We start from the raw sequence: 17,519 nt of genomic DNA, 5'->3' as shown, positions 1-17,519 counted from the left end.
CGAAATATTCATCTTATACAAACTGATGTTGGGGACATAATTTACCATACGAAATACCACTCTAGTATGATTACTCTAGGGCCGAGAGAATTATTTTGCATACGATTTTCGACTTCGTCTCGACGAAACATACATACGTATGCAAAAATAATTCTCGTGGGATACGAATTCACACACATACTGTGATTGAGTGTGTTCTCTCCATATGATGAACACAATTTTATACGCTTGATGATACGAGAAACAGAAAAAACAAAAAGAGCAAAAGAAATGAAGAGAGTTAGCTCCGCCTTCGTATACATCAATTCAAAGCAGGTCGCATGCGAGTAAAACATCATCTATATCCCTAGACCTGTTTACAAGGTCTGCTCAGAGAGAACTAAAAAACTATGGTTTCCAATAACTTTTGGCGCGTGATTTCGTCTGTTTTCGTATCACGAAGCGTGTAAAAACATTTGTTGTATTGCCACGATTTCTTTGAGTAGCAATACACCCCCGGTGCCCAAACATCAGAATCTTTTACAATCGAAAAACAAGGATTTATCGTCCTTTAAAAATACGATGCTGTAACCATTCCATGAATGGGTATTGAGAACATTTGTGACCGATTTAATAAGCTGGTTTAGAACTTATAAAAAGAATTTCAAGAATCTAAATCGGATGACTGAGACGTTCATATTATGTGTAACAAAAAAGGAATTGATTTTTATTCGATGTGTATTCGTTAGTGTATGTAACTTGCAGATGCTCCTGGGAATTCAACACTCCAGATAGCGAGAAGAAAAAAACGACCCGGATAGAATACATACATATATGTATCTCCCATGGTATTATTTATTCAGTGTTCTTTATGTCGACGTTTAGGTATTTTATTTTTATTTTTAGGTTCTCATGATGTTATATTATATGAATATAACACAGTTTGAATACGCCATTTGTATACAAAATAGAGAGTACATAAAAATGAACCATTTTATTTTATGTTATTGAAAATGGCAAAATTGACACATTGATAATAGCATTGAGTGTCCTGTCAATGAATATGGGATTTGCGTTTTTTTCTTCTTCTTTTGTTGTCTCGTGTGGCTGTTATGAATTTTTTTTGATGTAAGGTGATTGAACAATTTTGTAAAGAATTTAATCTGAGAAATGTTCAGGCAAGCCAGGGCCGTGGCTAGAGAATTGAAATTTGACGAAACATCGTTATCAATGCAAAATTGATAGGCTGTACTAATAAAGTACTTTTCACTCGATGAGCTATCTGCGACGAGTCAAATCGTAAAAAAATCTACTACTTCCAGAATTTACAACGAAATTCTACTGAACTGTTTGTTACCAATTATTTTTCCAAGAAATACTAATCTGACGATTGTAAAATGGTTCACCATCTTTGCTTTGCCGGTATATATGAATTGCAGAGAAATAAAATTTAAAAACGTTCTTTCGGTCACACATCGTCCTTTTTCACATATGGTGACAAATCGGTTGTCCTTGCAATCAAAATACTATTTACTACAATAACAAACGGTATGTGCCGACAGCATTGTTCTAAACTAACCATTTATCACTTTTTACCATAATACTTTTTGTTGCTTCTCTAACAATACTTACCACACGCCAAGAAAAAAGAATTTAATTTCCAATTCAGTTACAACGGATGAGCGTGTCAAAACACAATTTCGAATTCATTGTCTATTATCATTGAACACCAGCTATGTGAGTCATTGTGTATCCTATACCAAAGACTAGTAAAAAGTGTTTTCTTTAAGCAGACAAACTAAAGGTATAATATAATGTGGTTAAGTTGTTTGATTATATCGATTTTCCCGTCAAAAGGTGGGTATATCTGGAAAAACGTAGACAATACAATTCAACTGGGAATTTCGGATCCATTCTGAAGAATATTAAAAGAGTTGCAAAAACTCTTTTTAAATTGTAAATTATCTTTCGCTTATCACAACATAAGAATCATTCATCAATTTCTCATAAAATTGTTTTGTTTAAATTGTTCTCATTTTTGAATATTTTATTAGACAAATTTTAACATTTGAGGGTTGTTAATGACTATGTGCAGAGCTCCCGTTTTCCTACTGCTAATGTCCTTTTACAGTCTGTTAGGGTGATATTAGACCAAGGCGATACTGTTTTTTTTGTGCCTTAGAGCTCCAGAAAGCTACCCTAAAAGGTGGAAAATAGCATATTGTGAACCGTGTTGCAGAAATGCTATTGTTTAGCTCGCTTCGCTCGTTTGGAAAATGTAAGACTTTAAGACGAAAATCAACTTTGCAACACCGTATACTTGTTTTTATGCAATTCAGTGATGATATTTGTAACTTACGTCTGTATGAAATGTCGTATGAATATATGTATCGCACTAGTGAAATAAAGGATTTGCAACGTCACACGACTATTATCTTCGGTATTTATTCGATTTTCTTCATTGCATAATTGTTATTTATGTAACCAGAATTCAGGGACTATTTTTGAGAAATTTTTGAGAAAATTTAGAGAATTTAGAAAAATTTTAAGAAATTTTGAGAAATTTGAGAAATTTTTGAGAATTTTGAGAAATTTGAGAAATTTGAGAATTTTGAGAAATTTGAGAATTTTTTGAGAAATTTGAGAATTTTAAGAATTTTTTGAGGATTCGATTTCTCAAAATAGTCCCTGCCAGAATCGTATGGAGACATATTATCGCACTAGATGTCAGATTGCCAAGCAAGACATCGCAAATAACTATTATGTAACTCAGCATCACAATGTGCAAAATCCGCGCACTTTAGATGCAAGCAGCTTCAATAAACGAACGCCGAAATAATAAAAATCAAAATTAAGACTCAACCAACTCAAATGTTATTCTACCTCTACGTTTATAAATTAGGAAGGGAAAGAAGAAAAGTAGTCTATTGGCATTGCTAGAGTTCATTTGCAGGTTTGGCGTAGGGTATACATAAGCTTCAACTGTACAAAATATAAATTGGACTTTCATACTGATAACTCGGCCACAAAAATCGTTTCCATTTATACCAATGACTGGAAACAATAATATTTTGATTTTCCCATTTAAATTCAATTTGATCACAATTTGTGTTTAGTATGTCGAAACATAACGCTGAAATTTGCTGCTATTCACAAAATTATAACTCGACGCGACAGTGTTATATTACACGAAACGTATCTTTGGTACACATTGTACAGAATACACAACAAATTTCGTACATTTACGATTGGATTACCTAGTGCAATTGGTAAAGAGCATTATATTTCGCATTTTATACACAGTTAGAAATTTATAGAGCTAAAATGTAAGGTACGCTAAGGGGGTTTAATGGAAACCGCTTTAGAAACTCGAATCTCTTAGTTATTTACATGACAGTAAAAAGTTTTTTTTTTCACTCGTAACATCGTCTAATAATATAATTCCAGCTGTAACTGGATTAAAAACGGAATAACGTTGCATCACGCGGTTCCGGATTTAATTTTCGTCTGGTGCGTAAACAAATTCAACGTAAACGTTACTGTGGATTTACATAGCAACGTAAAAGTGACAGATGCAAAAATTTTCTCATACGGCAACTCGAAATTTCATTCATAATTTTAATTTTATGAATGAAATTTCGGGTTGCAGTATTTAAAAAACATTGCATCTGTCACTTTTACGTTGCTATGTAAATCCACGGTTACCCTGGATTTACATAGCAATGTAAAAGTGACAGATGCAAAAATTTTCAAATACGGCAACCCGAAATTTCATTCATTATTTTCATTTTGTGAATGAAATTTCGGGTTGCCGTATTTGAAAATTTTTGCATCTGTCACTTTTACATTGCTATGTAAATCCAGGGTAACCGTGGATTTACATAGCAACGTAAAAGTGACAGATGCAATGTTTTTTAAATACTGCAACCCGAAATTTCATTCATAAAATTAAAATTATGAATGAAATTTCGAGTTGCCGTATGAGAAAATTTTTGCATCTGTCACTTTTACGTTGCTATGTAAATCCACAGTTAGTCATTTCTAATATTCATCTATGTAAACAAGCTTCAAGTCTTTTTAAATGAAATTTCGGTTAAATATTGAGAAAACGTCAGTGTTTATATGATTCCCGCCCTCACGTACCCACTATTTAGACGTTGGTCGAAATATGGGTATTATTGTCCTCACTTTTGATGGTATTTAGAGTTACCCTGATATTTACCTTCATTTTAACGTTATTATTATACATTAGTTCGTGCCGTCATTCATTCTTATTTCCCAATATTCTTTCGCTCGGGGATTTCAATTAAATACCAAATAAAATTCTGTAAACTAGCGGTGAAGGAAAGTGAAATGCAACATATTCTTTGATTTGGGAGTTGTTGTGGTGGACTTTTTCGGGTGACATTTGGGGTGTCGTCTTTTCTGTTTTTCTCATTTTACTTTTAACGCTATATAACGCTCTACACTTTCTGTCACTCCTTTTGAACCATTAATAAAAATCCTGCTCCGACCAAATTTCGAACCTCCAACACAAAAACCTATAGAGCAACACCTCTAACCATTAGGCTATTGAGAGATATCATCGCAGTGAACCAAGTTTTGAAGCGTACATAAAAGGAATCTACCTGGTCGTTCATACAGTTCGTACATTCCTTAAAGGTGGAGTTATGTTTTGCATTTCAAAAGTTCACTTTTCACAACTGGTTGCAGAAAAAAATGCATGTAACACGCTGAGAAATTGGGTGTTTTTGTCACACGATGTGGTTATCAAATTTGCTTATACAACCCCATTTCTCAGCTTGCTGCATACGTTACTATTCTTTCAAAAGGTGAACTCAACGTTTTTTATATGTGCAAGGTGTGACACGTGGGGGAATGCTGGGAAATTGCAAATTTTTGATTTTTAGAAATTTATTTGGAGGTATTCCTTGACTCCCTCAGCACTTTCCGGTGTGCCTAAAGTTGAGAAGGTGACAGATCAGCGTACAAAATTTCTATTTCTAGTTTGAAACTAATGAACAATTTCTCTTCAGACAATAATTATTCATTCAGAGACTGAACTCATAGGCACGGCACCCGATTTCCCATAGGTTAATTCGCCACTGTTTTCATGACCTTTTGAGTGCAGAAAATACATATGAAAAAAAAAATCGTTCTTGAACAAATGAGAATCTAGATTTTTATTTTCTGCTTTTTTGGTATTTACTCAAAATTGTTGGATTTCACTTTTACACGAGTGTATCTTCTTTAATCCCATAGCGATTTAGTTCTAAGCCCGAAACTCTGTGTGTACATATTGTATTCGGTATTATACAAATATAATTGATGTATGTTCAGTAAACCTAATGATCCAATCAAACTGGTGTACCGCTATAAGCTAATGTATTTATCATGCATCGACGCATCTCAATTGATTTTGTGAAAACAATATTGCTCTGATTACATCATATCCAATGGATATTTATTCATATTATAATACAGTATAGTTTGGTCAGGTGCTTGGAATTGTTTAGTAATTCCATGTAATACCTCTGGTATTGACTCTAAATTATTATCATTTCCACATACACAAAGGTACGAAAGACATTATTAGTTGCCATAATACTGTTCTAACAGCTTTAGGTGTTATTGTAAGTTCTTACTATGCCTGTTTCTTGTCAGTTTGCCTTTTGTTTAACCCTGTGTTGTGCATCACAAAAAAAACCTTTTCCCTTTACCCTGGATCCAGGAAAAAGTTGACTTTACATCATACCCATGGATCTACCCATAAAAAATATTTCTAACTCGTTGTTTTTGTATGTACCCCAATAACATTTATCTGGCATTCATATCGGTCCATCGACATTCACTTTCGTTTTCGTTTCATTTCACATTTCATCTCGATTGAAATCTAAAATTTGAATATTTTGTATAAATAAATTTCCCTTTGCTCGACACATTAATGAAGATTTTCCAAAGTTTCTATTTCATCGTAACTCGCAGATTGTTTAACATCCGGGGAAAAATATTTTCTTTTGATAATAACTAAAATAAAGTTCTTTTTATTGAGGGTGGATCTTTAGTTTAATCGATAAGAGCTTTTTTACTCAACGGATCAAAAAAACGCCTTGGGTGCTTCTGTGAAATTAACGTTGCTTCTCCGAATTTGTGGATTTAAGAAGCTTTCATTTTAAAGCTGGAATTAACTTGTAGCTATTAGTCTAATGTATGCTAATATGAGATTTACTTTACTTTTACAGTTTTGCATCATAAAATGTTGCAGTATTACAACCATTACAACCATAACAATAAGCCATCACTAATCCTTGAGTTGCTATTATGATTTTTAAGTAGTAATCTTTCCAGTTAAATCTGTGAATTCTCACAAATCTTTTACAATTAGTGTAAGGTTCGATTTATGGTCACCCAGTTCATGCAACATTTTTCAAACATTTCCATGCTTGGATCACACAAAATTCCACAACAAATTACCGCAAACCTCTTAATTGCCCCGATTTATACCGAAATGCATAAATTAGTTTGCCATTTTTTCTTGGGCTTTCTTTTGACGCTATTAACCGTATTTATACCGACCCAGCGAAATTCCATTAAACGGGAAATTTTTATGCTGAAGTGAAAACACTTACTGCCTACTTTCCCAACACAAAACAAATGCGGCTTTTGTGTATACGAGACAATAAAATTAATGCACGCGGTGTTTAGTAAAGCGATTTTAATTGATGGTAATAAAGATCGGGAAGGGAAAACGAGAAAAAAAAAAGCTGTGGTTTAATGCTTGGTTTATGTGGGCACGAACCGGAATGTTGTATTGTTCATTCAAAGAGTGACTACAAAAAATGCCTGATTTTTTCCCATTTTAGCGCCCTCTAAATTGTCGTTAAATTTAATGTTAAATGCAAGTACATGGTGCGGTAGGTATTCAAATAAGTTTTTGGACTGATCCTCCCCTTAGTTATCGAGATCTGGACCTTCCAGAAGAAGTTAGGGAATGGTATTTCAGATGAAACCTGGGAGTAGTATAATATTGATAATGAAAGCGTTTTCATAAAGAATTATAGCACAGAACATTGTTATTATTATTTTTGAGGCTTGGCAAACGATACTATTATATGATGATGGGAATACTAGCTCATCATCCTTAGGATCCACCGACTAGATCCTAGAATTTTACTCATATTTTATGCTGCCACATATTTTTTAGGCAAAATATGAGGCACAAAAGGTTGATTCTCAGGAACGGATTAATTGTTTTCATTTTCTGGACAAAACAGGAGAAATAAAATATCGTAGACCTGAAGATCCACTTGTTGAAGTCGAGAATTACCCCTTGAGGTGGTTTTTTGTGTTCAGTGACACAACGACAACGTGACTACGGAAAAGTTTGTTTGAGTTTTTATTTCGATTACTTTTACTAAACGGTAGGTAATAGACCTTCACCTCACTATCCATTTCTTTAATTCGACTATTGAAAGCTTAACCCACAATAGTTGGAACAGGATTGATAAGAAAGATTTCAGATCGATACGTGAAGATGTTTGAATTTTGACAAAGATTTTATATCTGCTTGGCCGGATTATTTCAGGTTGATCCAGTCAACGATTTCCAAGTTTACAATCATTTCAGGTCAGGTTAAAAATAATTGAAGAATTGATTTCTTATAGTTCCTAGTAATTAGTTTGTAGAAAAAACTCAAAAATAATCAAATACCTATAGAAACTCGAAATTCTTTTTTCATACCTAGGATCACTGTCGGATATGAAAAATATTATTTGTACCACGGACTAATAGTATTTTTCGTTACTCGTGATGAAAAGTCGAATTTTTCAGGACTAGTCGACTTGTCCAACGAGGAAAAATTCCACTATTCATCACGAGTTACGAACTACGTTTTTTGTGCCGTAATGATCATAATGAGACGGAACACACAAACAATAATAAAAAATCACTCTACAACAATTTCACTTTTACTAGGCCGAAAAAATATATATGAAATTCCATTGTTGGCTCTGTTTACCGGCCGACGAAGTAACTTTTAAGGACGCACGTGTGTCGCTGTATAAGCAATACTTTGGTCGAACTTTTCGATCGCAGGTGCAGTGACAAAAAATGTCGAATTATTATCGTAAGGCACAAAAAAGCCTTTTTTAGCGTATTCGATTGCAGAAACCTCTCACACGCTAAAAAAGATTTTTAGTCCTAGGTACGTAATATACTATTGTACTATTTTTTCGGCCGCAATCGAATGTGCCAAGTAAAAGTGAAATTGTTGTAGTGATTTATTTGTTATTGTTTGTGTGTTCCGTCTGATTATAAACCTCACGGCACAAAAACATAGTTTGAAACTTGTGAATCACAAGTTGTGATAAAAGTGGAATTTTTCATCACTCGTAACGAAAAAAACTATTTAGTTTTGTTTACCGACTATACTCTCATGCTAAGAAATAAAAATATCTTAAAACAGTCGCTGTTGTCAGTGTTACTGGATAGTCTCAAGCGCATACTGTTATTCTAGATTATTTATTAAATGGTACATGCAACACCAGATCTAGGAGGCACCTGTTACAACGAAATGAGTGAAGCAGATTTAATTTTTTTTTATAAAAAAGGTTGCGTTGTTTGCATATAAGACTATAGGCAATATTATTTTGGTTGCCAAAACAACTCGGAATTTCCTATTAACAAAGTATAAGTTTTTTGTTCTACTCAGCGAGCTCTAACATCTAGATGACTATACTCTCACACCGCATAAGAAAAAATACCTCAGAACATTCTACGCAGTCGGTATATAGATTGCTACATTTTGTTGTTCTAGATTATTAAATGGTGCCGGAAACATCAGATCTAGGAGTTAAATATTAGAGCAAAACGGTTGGCCGTACCTATGTATAATGTTATTGAAGCGAACACGTGTTCGTCTATTATTATTCATTTCTTTTATTTCAATATAATGCGTTCAACGAATGAACACATTACATCAAAGTTGCCTTTGCATTTCATTTTCAAGTTTTTGCAGCAAATTGATCAAAGTCGCCTCTGCATTTCATTTTCAAGTTTTTGTAGCGAATTGATCAAAGTCGCCTTTGCATTTTTATTTGATATAGGGAAACAAACACATTGTCATATACATACACTCTTTTTCTCATAATCGATTGAACTCTTGTTGGAGCAAGTCAATTTTTATTTTCTAAATTCGAGTAAATTCATTGTTTAATGCCGACAATTTGTTTAGGCTGTGCAGACCAAAAGCGGTCGAAAGACTGCAAGTTCTATGTGGCAAATTCTTTGCCATTGGTGGCTGTTAATAACCTGCGTCAAAAATTCAATGCAAAGAAGCGTAAATTGGAAGAAATTACCGAAATTCCACAGGCTAGCAAGCTGTGTAAGTCATGTTACGACATTTCGCGAAGAAGCTCTGTGGTTACGGTTGATTTGAATGAACCCGATCTAACGTTCTTCAGAAAAGGGTTACATAGCCACAGTCGTTGTACGTTTGCATGCAAGATTTTAGGAAACCTTCTGTCGGTTCCCAAGACAACTCGTAATTTCCTACTCACGAACTATAAGTTTTTAGTTCTTCCTACGTCCCAGATGTGCTCTGAACATATCGGTTCTGAGGACTACTGGCCGCTCGTCAAGCAAATAACTCAGGAAGTGTCTGCTGAAGAGCAAAAATTGGTCAGTAATCTATTGTTCGACATTCATCGGGACACGCGCAACGATCACACATTCAACATCGATAACCTGGACTCTATTGATGATAGCGACTTCAAGGCTTGGTTTGGATACGAAAAGGCGCAATTTGGCGTTATTTCCGCCTACATTGAATCGTGTCAGGCCAAACACTTAGCTGTTTTGCTTTGTAAAATGCGCACCTCTTTAACCAACAAGCAATTGTCATTTTTGTTTGGATGCTGCGAGCAAACAATCGCCAATTACATGAACAACGCTAGAGTCGATTTAATGGAAAATCTAGTTCCACTTTTCCTCAATAGTAACGATCGTAACTTAATTACAAATCATAACACCCCGACGGCAAAAGTCCTGTTCGATATACCTGCCGAAAATGGAGTCTGCCTTTTCGATGCTACTTATCGATTTGTGCAGAAATCGAAAAACTTTGCTGGTCAGAAACAATTGTGGAGCGATCAGAAAAAAATGCCTCTCACTAAGCCAATGGTTGGGTGCGCACCAGACGGCTACGTTTTCTTCGTTTTTGGTCCGTACGATGCCACTCACAACGATGCTGTAATTCTTAAAGACTGTTTAGTGCGGTATGATAACCCATTATCTGTATTGATAGAAAATGATGTGGTTATCGTGGACAATGGATTCAGAGACGTTGTTGGTGATCTCGAAGATAAAGGTTTAAAAACGTACATTCCTGGAACGGGCCAGCGCGACACAGCAGAAGCGAACAAAGCTAGATTCGTGACAAAAATTCGGTGGGTCAATGAGCAAGTGTTTGGCAGGTTGAAAAAAAAGTTTAAGCTTTTTGCCATACCAGCTCACAATTCGACATTAGAGCATGACTACGAGATTCTGCTAATCGCATTTGCCCTTTTAAACTTGTTTCATAAGCCGATTTTTAGCGATAAGGAGCATGTAGATATTGCTATTTTGATGAAATCGCGTTTAAGTGTCCCAAACCTGTTGAAGGACGTTGTCGCCCACTATAACCTATCAAAGGTGAAAGTACCCTATATCGACCTTAATTACACTTTCCTTGATAATGTGGCTAACAACCTGGTTCTCGGATTTCCACAACTATCCTTGAATGATTTATATGCTGTAAGTCTTGGGCCGTACCAAATAAAAAATGCTCTTTCATATTACGCCCAGCACCAGAAAGAGAATATCTTCTTAGTGCAACAGTTTCAGCCGAACCCGCGCAATCGGCTTTCTGTTTTAGACTATGCCAATTTTGGCATTACTGTCTCCGATCCATTGCTCGTAAAAGCTTATATGAAGTCTCGTTTTCGGAGCACAAAGAACCATCACATTTTTGTGCTAGTCGATAAATCCAAAACTGAACGAGCTTCGATTGTCGAGTACTTCTGCACATGCGAGACTGGTACTCGTACTGTTGGTTGTTGTAGTCATGTGATGACCATAATATGGTATCTTGGATATGGCCAGTATAACGAAATACGTGTTCCAAATCCTGATATAACTAATATATCTATAACAATTCCCAAAATCGGAAAAAATGAAGAGGATGAAGATGATGACGAGGATGAAGTCGTAGACAGTGATTTCGACGACTAAAAATTGAATTGAATTGAATGGGATATTCGGGAAGGGGGTATTCGGGATGAGTTTAATCAGAAGTAGTATTCTGGAGGGGGTATTCGGGAACAAATTATTAATGAAGTAGCACGAATTCAAGTGTTGTGAAAAAGAAGTATGTCACGCGACGACTGCAAATTGAATAATGATTGGGGGTATTCGGGATGAGTTTAGTCAGAAGTAGTTTTCTGGAAAGGGGGTATTCGGGAACAAATTATTAATGAAGTAACACGAATTTAAGTGTTGTGAAAAAGAAGTATGTCACGCGACGACTACAAATTGAATAATGATTGGGGGTATTCGGGATGAGTTTAATCAGAAGTAATATTGTGGAAAGGGGGTATTCGGGAACAAATTATTAATGATGTAGCACGAATTCAAGTGTTAATTCTGCAAAAGTGTGCGATATGCTCAACGTCATTGTTATTTACTTGGAATTTATAAGCATGAAAAACTCAACTTTTCATCACTCGTAACGAAAAATACTAAGATGATACCAGAGAATATTACCCGCGTAATACTCTCTTGTATATTACACAGACACTCTTTGCACTCTTGTTTTGTGTAATACACACGAGTGTATAACGCTGGCAATATTCCCCTGTACCGTAATGTAATATTAGATTAAACAATATTCCACTCTTGCTACAGTTCAAGAGGGCGAATACTAGGTTTCGTCAATAACATTATAGGTATGTTCAACCATTGAGCTCTACCATTTATTAAATAACCTAGAACAACAAAATGTAGTTGTCATATACTAACCGTAGAGACTGTTCTGAAGTACTTTTTTTTCTTCTGCTTATAATAGTATTTGTAGGTGTCAGAGTACATTTGGTATGTCTGTATTGAACTAGAAACTTATTTCGATACTGTTTACTTTTGTTGCCTCTTCAGAGTCTCTTTCTCTCTCTATCTTTCTGTACCTCTCTCTCTCTATGTACCTCTCTCTCTACCTCTCTCTCTCTGTACCTCTCTCTCTCTCTGTACCTCTCTCTCTCTCTGTACCTCTCTCTCTCTCTGTACCTCTCTCTAACTTTCCATCTCAGAATTGAGTTTCATAACAATAGCCAACTTTTTCATAGTCACATGTATCAATGTGCATAAAAGCCTCAGGAAGTTTTAGTAATTCTATACTTAAACAAGTGGATCTTCAGGAGGTGGTTCTTGCTCAGTCCAGAAAATGAAAACAATTAATCCGGTTCTGAGAATCAACCTTTTGTGCCTCATATTTTGCCTAAAAAATATGTGGCAGTATAAAATATGAGTAAAATTCTAGGATCTAGTTGGTGGATCCTAAGGATGATGAGCTAGTATTCCCATCATCATATAATAGTATCGTTTGCCAAGCCTCAAAAATAATAATAACAATGTTCTGTGCTATAATTCTTTATGAAAACGCTTTCATTATCAATATTATACTACTCCCAGGTTTCTTCTGAAATACCATTCCCTAACTTCTTCTGGAAGGTCCAGATCTCGATAACTAAGGGGAGGATCAGTCCAAAAACTTATTTGAATACCTACAGCACCATGTACTTGCATTTAACATTAAATTTAACGACAATTTAGAGGGCGCTATAATGGGAAACATTACGGGTCACTCTAATGTGAGCAACAGTGCGCTCCAGCGGTAACATTACCCAGAAGTTTCAGGTTTGCTTTTAAAGAATATTTGTTTGGAGGAAAATTTTCTTCAAAATATATGGCCCAGTCTATTGCATTTTCTTCTTATTATTCTTCTTTTTCAGCGTGTTTCTACGTCCAGCAGTGGATAGAACCGGGCTGAAAAAGAAGAAGATTGCATTTCCGATGTTTGTAGCTCTTTACGATATATTTGTCCTGATGCAATGTTCAATTGACTTGAAAGTAATTACAGGCGGTTCATTAGGGTGAACGGAGGTTAATCGATTTTAGTAACTCGAAAATCCTTACCCAATCCCATTAGTGGCTTTTCAAGACCAATCATAATCTAACAGCTCAATGTCGTATTCGAATCCGACTACTTTTGAGCACCACATAGCCGTTTGAACGAATTTTCGGGGTATCGTGACCGTTGAATGGTAAGTGGAATCAACAAATCGTAAAATTTTAGCCGAAATCTGTACGCAAAAATAATATATTTTCGATGATAGCTTAGTATAGGTTTGTTCCAAGGCCATATGAATTGTTAAATTTCATCCACAGAACCATAACCTCAATAATATTTCTGTGTAAATCGCGTAGGCGACGTTGCTCAATTTGTAGGAAATATCATGTATGCGACGGTGCTGTGGATGAAATTGTCGTTGTTCGGGTTGTCAAAGTTCGTGTTTACAGTTACTTGGAACAAACCTATTCGCGTCTTTTTTGGAAAAAGTAGGAACATTTTTTGTGTTAACAAGTGTTGACTTTGAGTAGCAATGACAAATGTTTCTGGTGATATAGCCTACTGCGAGAAAACGTAATCGTTTATGATAATTGGCACAGTTTCTGAGTTTTCTCGTCACCACAAACATTTATCATTTCTACTGAAAGGCAACACTTCTTGACATAGAACAATGGTCCTACTTTTTCGAGAGCGGATACAGATACGAATTTATCACCAAAAATATATTACTTTTGCGCACAAATTCAGGCTACAATTTAAGTTAATCGAAAGATACATATGCACTATTGTACTTGTGGTAATGGCCTAGAAACATAGTTATGCAAGTAACAATTTCACGATGACACTGTTATTACGAGGAAATAAACAAGAAGCAACACTTTTTGTTTATTATATAACATGAAGAAACATATTTGATAAACAGTAAAACGCAACGTAAATGTAATATGTGAATTGCACTTCCATGTAAATGGTGTACAATTGCATGATATAAAAGACTATGTTAAACCAGTGTATTTAGTTCTTAAGAGTCGTCGGAGTAATAAAGACCTATTGCTTGGAAGTTTGTTATTTCCTTTACCTGATGACACCTTCTGTAACTCCACATGGGGGCTCAACCAAAGGCTCAGCCTCAACTGAGGCCTAAAGCTCAAATTGATGCCAAGAGTATTCGTTTAATGTTATTTTCGAATAAAGTGAAATAGTTGCAAATTTTCGTGAAAATTAACGAGTGAATAGAAATCCATAACGAGTGTAGTCAGTGATAGTTTAATCAATGATGGTCAGTCCAAAAGAGGTAAAAGTCTGACAAACTATGGAGAATTTCACAAGAATTTGGACAACGATGACAATGGCAATGGACATGAGAACGATTAAAGTGACGGAAATTCTGGTGTGAATTTCAACAACGAGGCAAATTCCGTAATGGTCGAATCGATATACGATGTTCGAGTTGGTACGCGATGGTCGAGTTGGTACACGATGGTACACAATAGTCGAGTCGATACGCAACGGTTGAATCGGACGCGATGGCCAAGTTACAATATCAGCGGGATTCTGACAACGATGGCATTTCTACACAAAACGATGAGAATTTCGACAATTCCAAAAACGAAGGCAACTACACAACAACATTATGACGATAACGATGGAAATTCTAGTGTGAATTTCAACAACGAAGATACTGGCGGAGAGCGGATGGAAATTCATTGGGAATTTCAACCACGACGGAAATTCATGCCAATTTCAACCACGACGGAAATTTTTAGCAATTTCAACCATGATGGAAATTCTGGATGGGAATTTCAAACAACAACGAGAGTTTGGGCGACAATCCAACAACACGAGGAAAGTTGAGAAGGTCAGGTATGAATTTAGTTCTTGTCAATATTTTCGAAAAATTTGTTCAGTCAGTTTTGATGTTATGTGAAAAATTTTTATAAAGAATTTTTTTTTGATGACGCACATAATTTCGTTGAATGTGAATAAGAAGTTTGATGATTTTCATGATTTTAATTGAGGTGCAGTAAAAATATTTCATTTTTTGAGTAAAGTATGAATTTTTGAAGAAATTAGAGGCAAATGTTTTAAGCATTTTTTTTTCTCGAGTAATTTTAATGATATGAAGAGTGTTTTATCAAAAGGTGCTAAGTCCATTTTTTTGGATTTTCGCATCGTCTATTTGTCAAGAGCATAACTTGAGTAAATCTCAACCGATTTCGATAAATTTTTTTTTAATGGATGGGGAATCGAAATGGCGAGCTCAATTTCGAATCTTGGAATTTTTGGATCACCTATTCCCTCCCGATACTAGGAAAACCTCAAGAATTTAGGGTTTTCCACGAATATAATAAATTTTTTAAGTGTTTCTTCTAAATTTTTGGGATTATTGAGGTGCTAGTAGATTGGTTCCTCAAATTATATCACTCCACATGTTCCCCTCCTTCCCAGTTATAGGATAAGAGGTCTTTAAAGGATTCTTCAGGATTTTTTTATGTTTTTTCAGACATTTTAGGATTATTGAGGTGATATTAGGCTAGTTCCTAAAATTCCATCATTCCATAAGGTCCTTCCCTCTTCCGAGTTCTAGAACTGGAGGATTTTAAAGGATTCTTCTGTTTTTTTTTAACTTTCTTCCGGACAAATGACATTTGTAGGGTGACAGTAGGTTGGTTCCTAGAATTCCATCATTCCGTAAGGTCCTTCCATCTTCCGAGTTCTAGAACTGGAGGATTTTGATGGATTCTTCTGGTTTTTTTAGCTTCCTTCTGGACAAATGACATTTGTGTAGTGGCAGTAGGCTGGTTCCTAGAATTCCACCATTCCTTAAGGTCCTTCCCTCTTCCGAGTTCAAGAACTGGAGGATTTTGATGGATTTTGCAGGTTTTTTTAGCTCCCTTCTTTACAAATGACATTTGTGTGGTGGCAGTAGGTTGGTTCCTAGAATTACATTATTCCATAAGGCCCTTTCCTCTTCCGAGTTCAAGAACTGGAGGATTTTGATGGATTTTGCAGGTTTTTTTTTAGCTTCCTTCTGGACAAATTACATTGGTAGGGTGGCAGTAGGCTAGTTCTTAGAATTCCATCATTCCATAAGGTCCATCTTCATCAAGTCATTCCATTTTCCAGGTTCAAGGACTACATAATTTTTGATAGATTCTTCGGATTTTTGAGCTACCTTATAGAATTCTGTTATTGTGTAGGTGGCAGTAGAGTGGTTTACTAGATTATTCTTATTGCTAGTGTTGAGAATCCTCTCAACGGGATATCAATAGGGATGGAAATCCGAAAGCATGACGAAAACTCAATCTGGTTGATTTTCAGCAATTTATAAAAGTTTCACTCAGGCATTATTCATTTCATTAAAAAAAACAATTTTTATTCAACAATTTTTAGTATAATTTTGGGATCTTGTTCATCAAGATTATTGCAATTATTCTTTCCAACGTTACTTAAAATAGGCTCGAAACGGGCCTAGTCCAGGTCATGTTAAATTGACTCAACGCATTGCACAAAACTCGACAATAAATTGAAAGTGTTGCGACTAAGTTGTCAACATCAGTTGATTTGCGTTTTACTTACTGTCGAGGTGTTGAGTCAATTTTACATGACCTGGACTAGACCTGTTTGAACCTCAACCGCTACATTTAAATTTGGAAGAAAGTTTAAAATTAAAATTAAAATCACAATTCATGCAGTCACAGACAGACTCATTGGCTAGGTTACAATAAAAATGATTTTGAATCCTCCCCACAACAACTGCAGTCTGAATCTTCTGACTCTTCAACTTCTTCTTTTTTCCGTTGCTTGACCGTCTTACCATTAGCTTTATAAGCTGCAAGAAATTTTTTGAAGTAGCCCAATCGTTTGTCCTTTACCCAATCTTCACCAAAACGATTGTTCAACAGCGAAAATACATCGGTAAGCTTATCCACGTTGACAATAACCTTTTCCTTGAGCAGCTCCGGAGATGATGCCAAATTCATCCCTGAAAATCGTAAAAACTTTTTGAATCTAGGAGAACTAATAATTTTATCAATTTTCTTCGAACCTTTCTTGCATATTGGTACAAACTGAGATTTAGCATGGCGATAGCTCTCTTCGGCCTTTATTTCAGTGGACATTGGGTCGACTTTCGATCTGACGATTTCGAAAATTTTGGTCTGGGAAATTTTGAATGGCAAGGCCGCTGTGGTCTTCAAACGCTCTTCCGCGTACTTCTTCCAGTCGTAAACTTTCCAGTCATTTCCCATTTGAAGCAGTGTCTCGTGTATCTCAATAATTTTATGATATTCCAATGGCGATAGTATTTCCTCTTCCTTGCGAATGCTTTTTTCTATTCGGCCGAAAACTCTATCCGGCGGCAAGAAACTGTGACCGGTTA

Source organism: Bradysia coprophila, unplaced genomic scaffold, assembly GCF_014529535.1.
Source record: "Bradysia coprophila strain Holo2 unplaced genomic scaffold, BU_Bcop_v1 contig_151, whole genome shotgun sequence".
NCBI lineage: Eukaryota > Metazoa > Arthropoda > Insecta > Diptera > Sciaridae > Bradysia > Bradysia coprophila.
Note: the sequence above shows the minus strand (reverse complement) of the source record.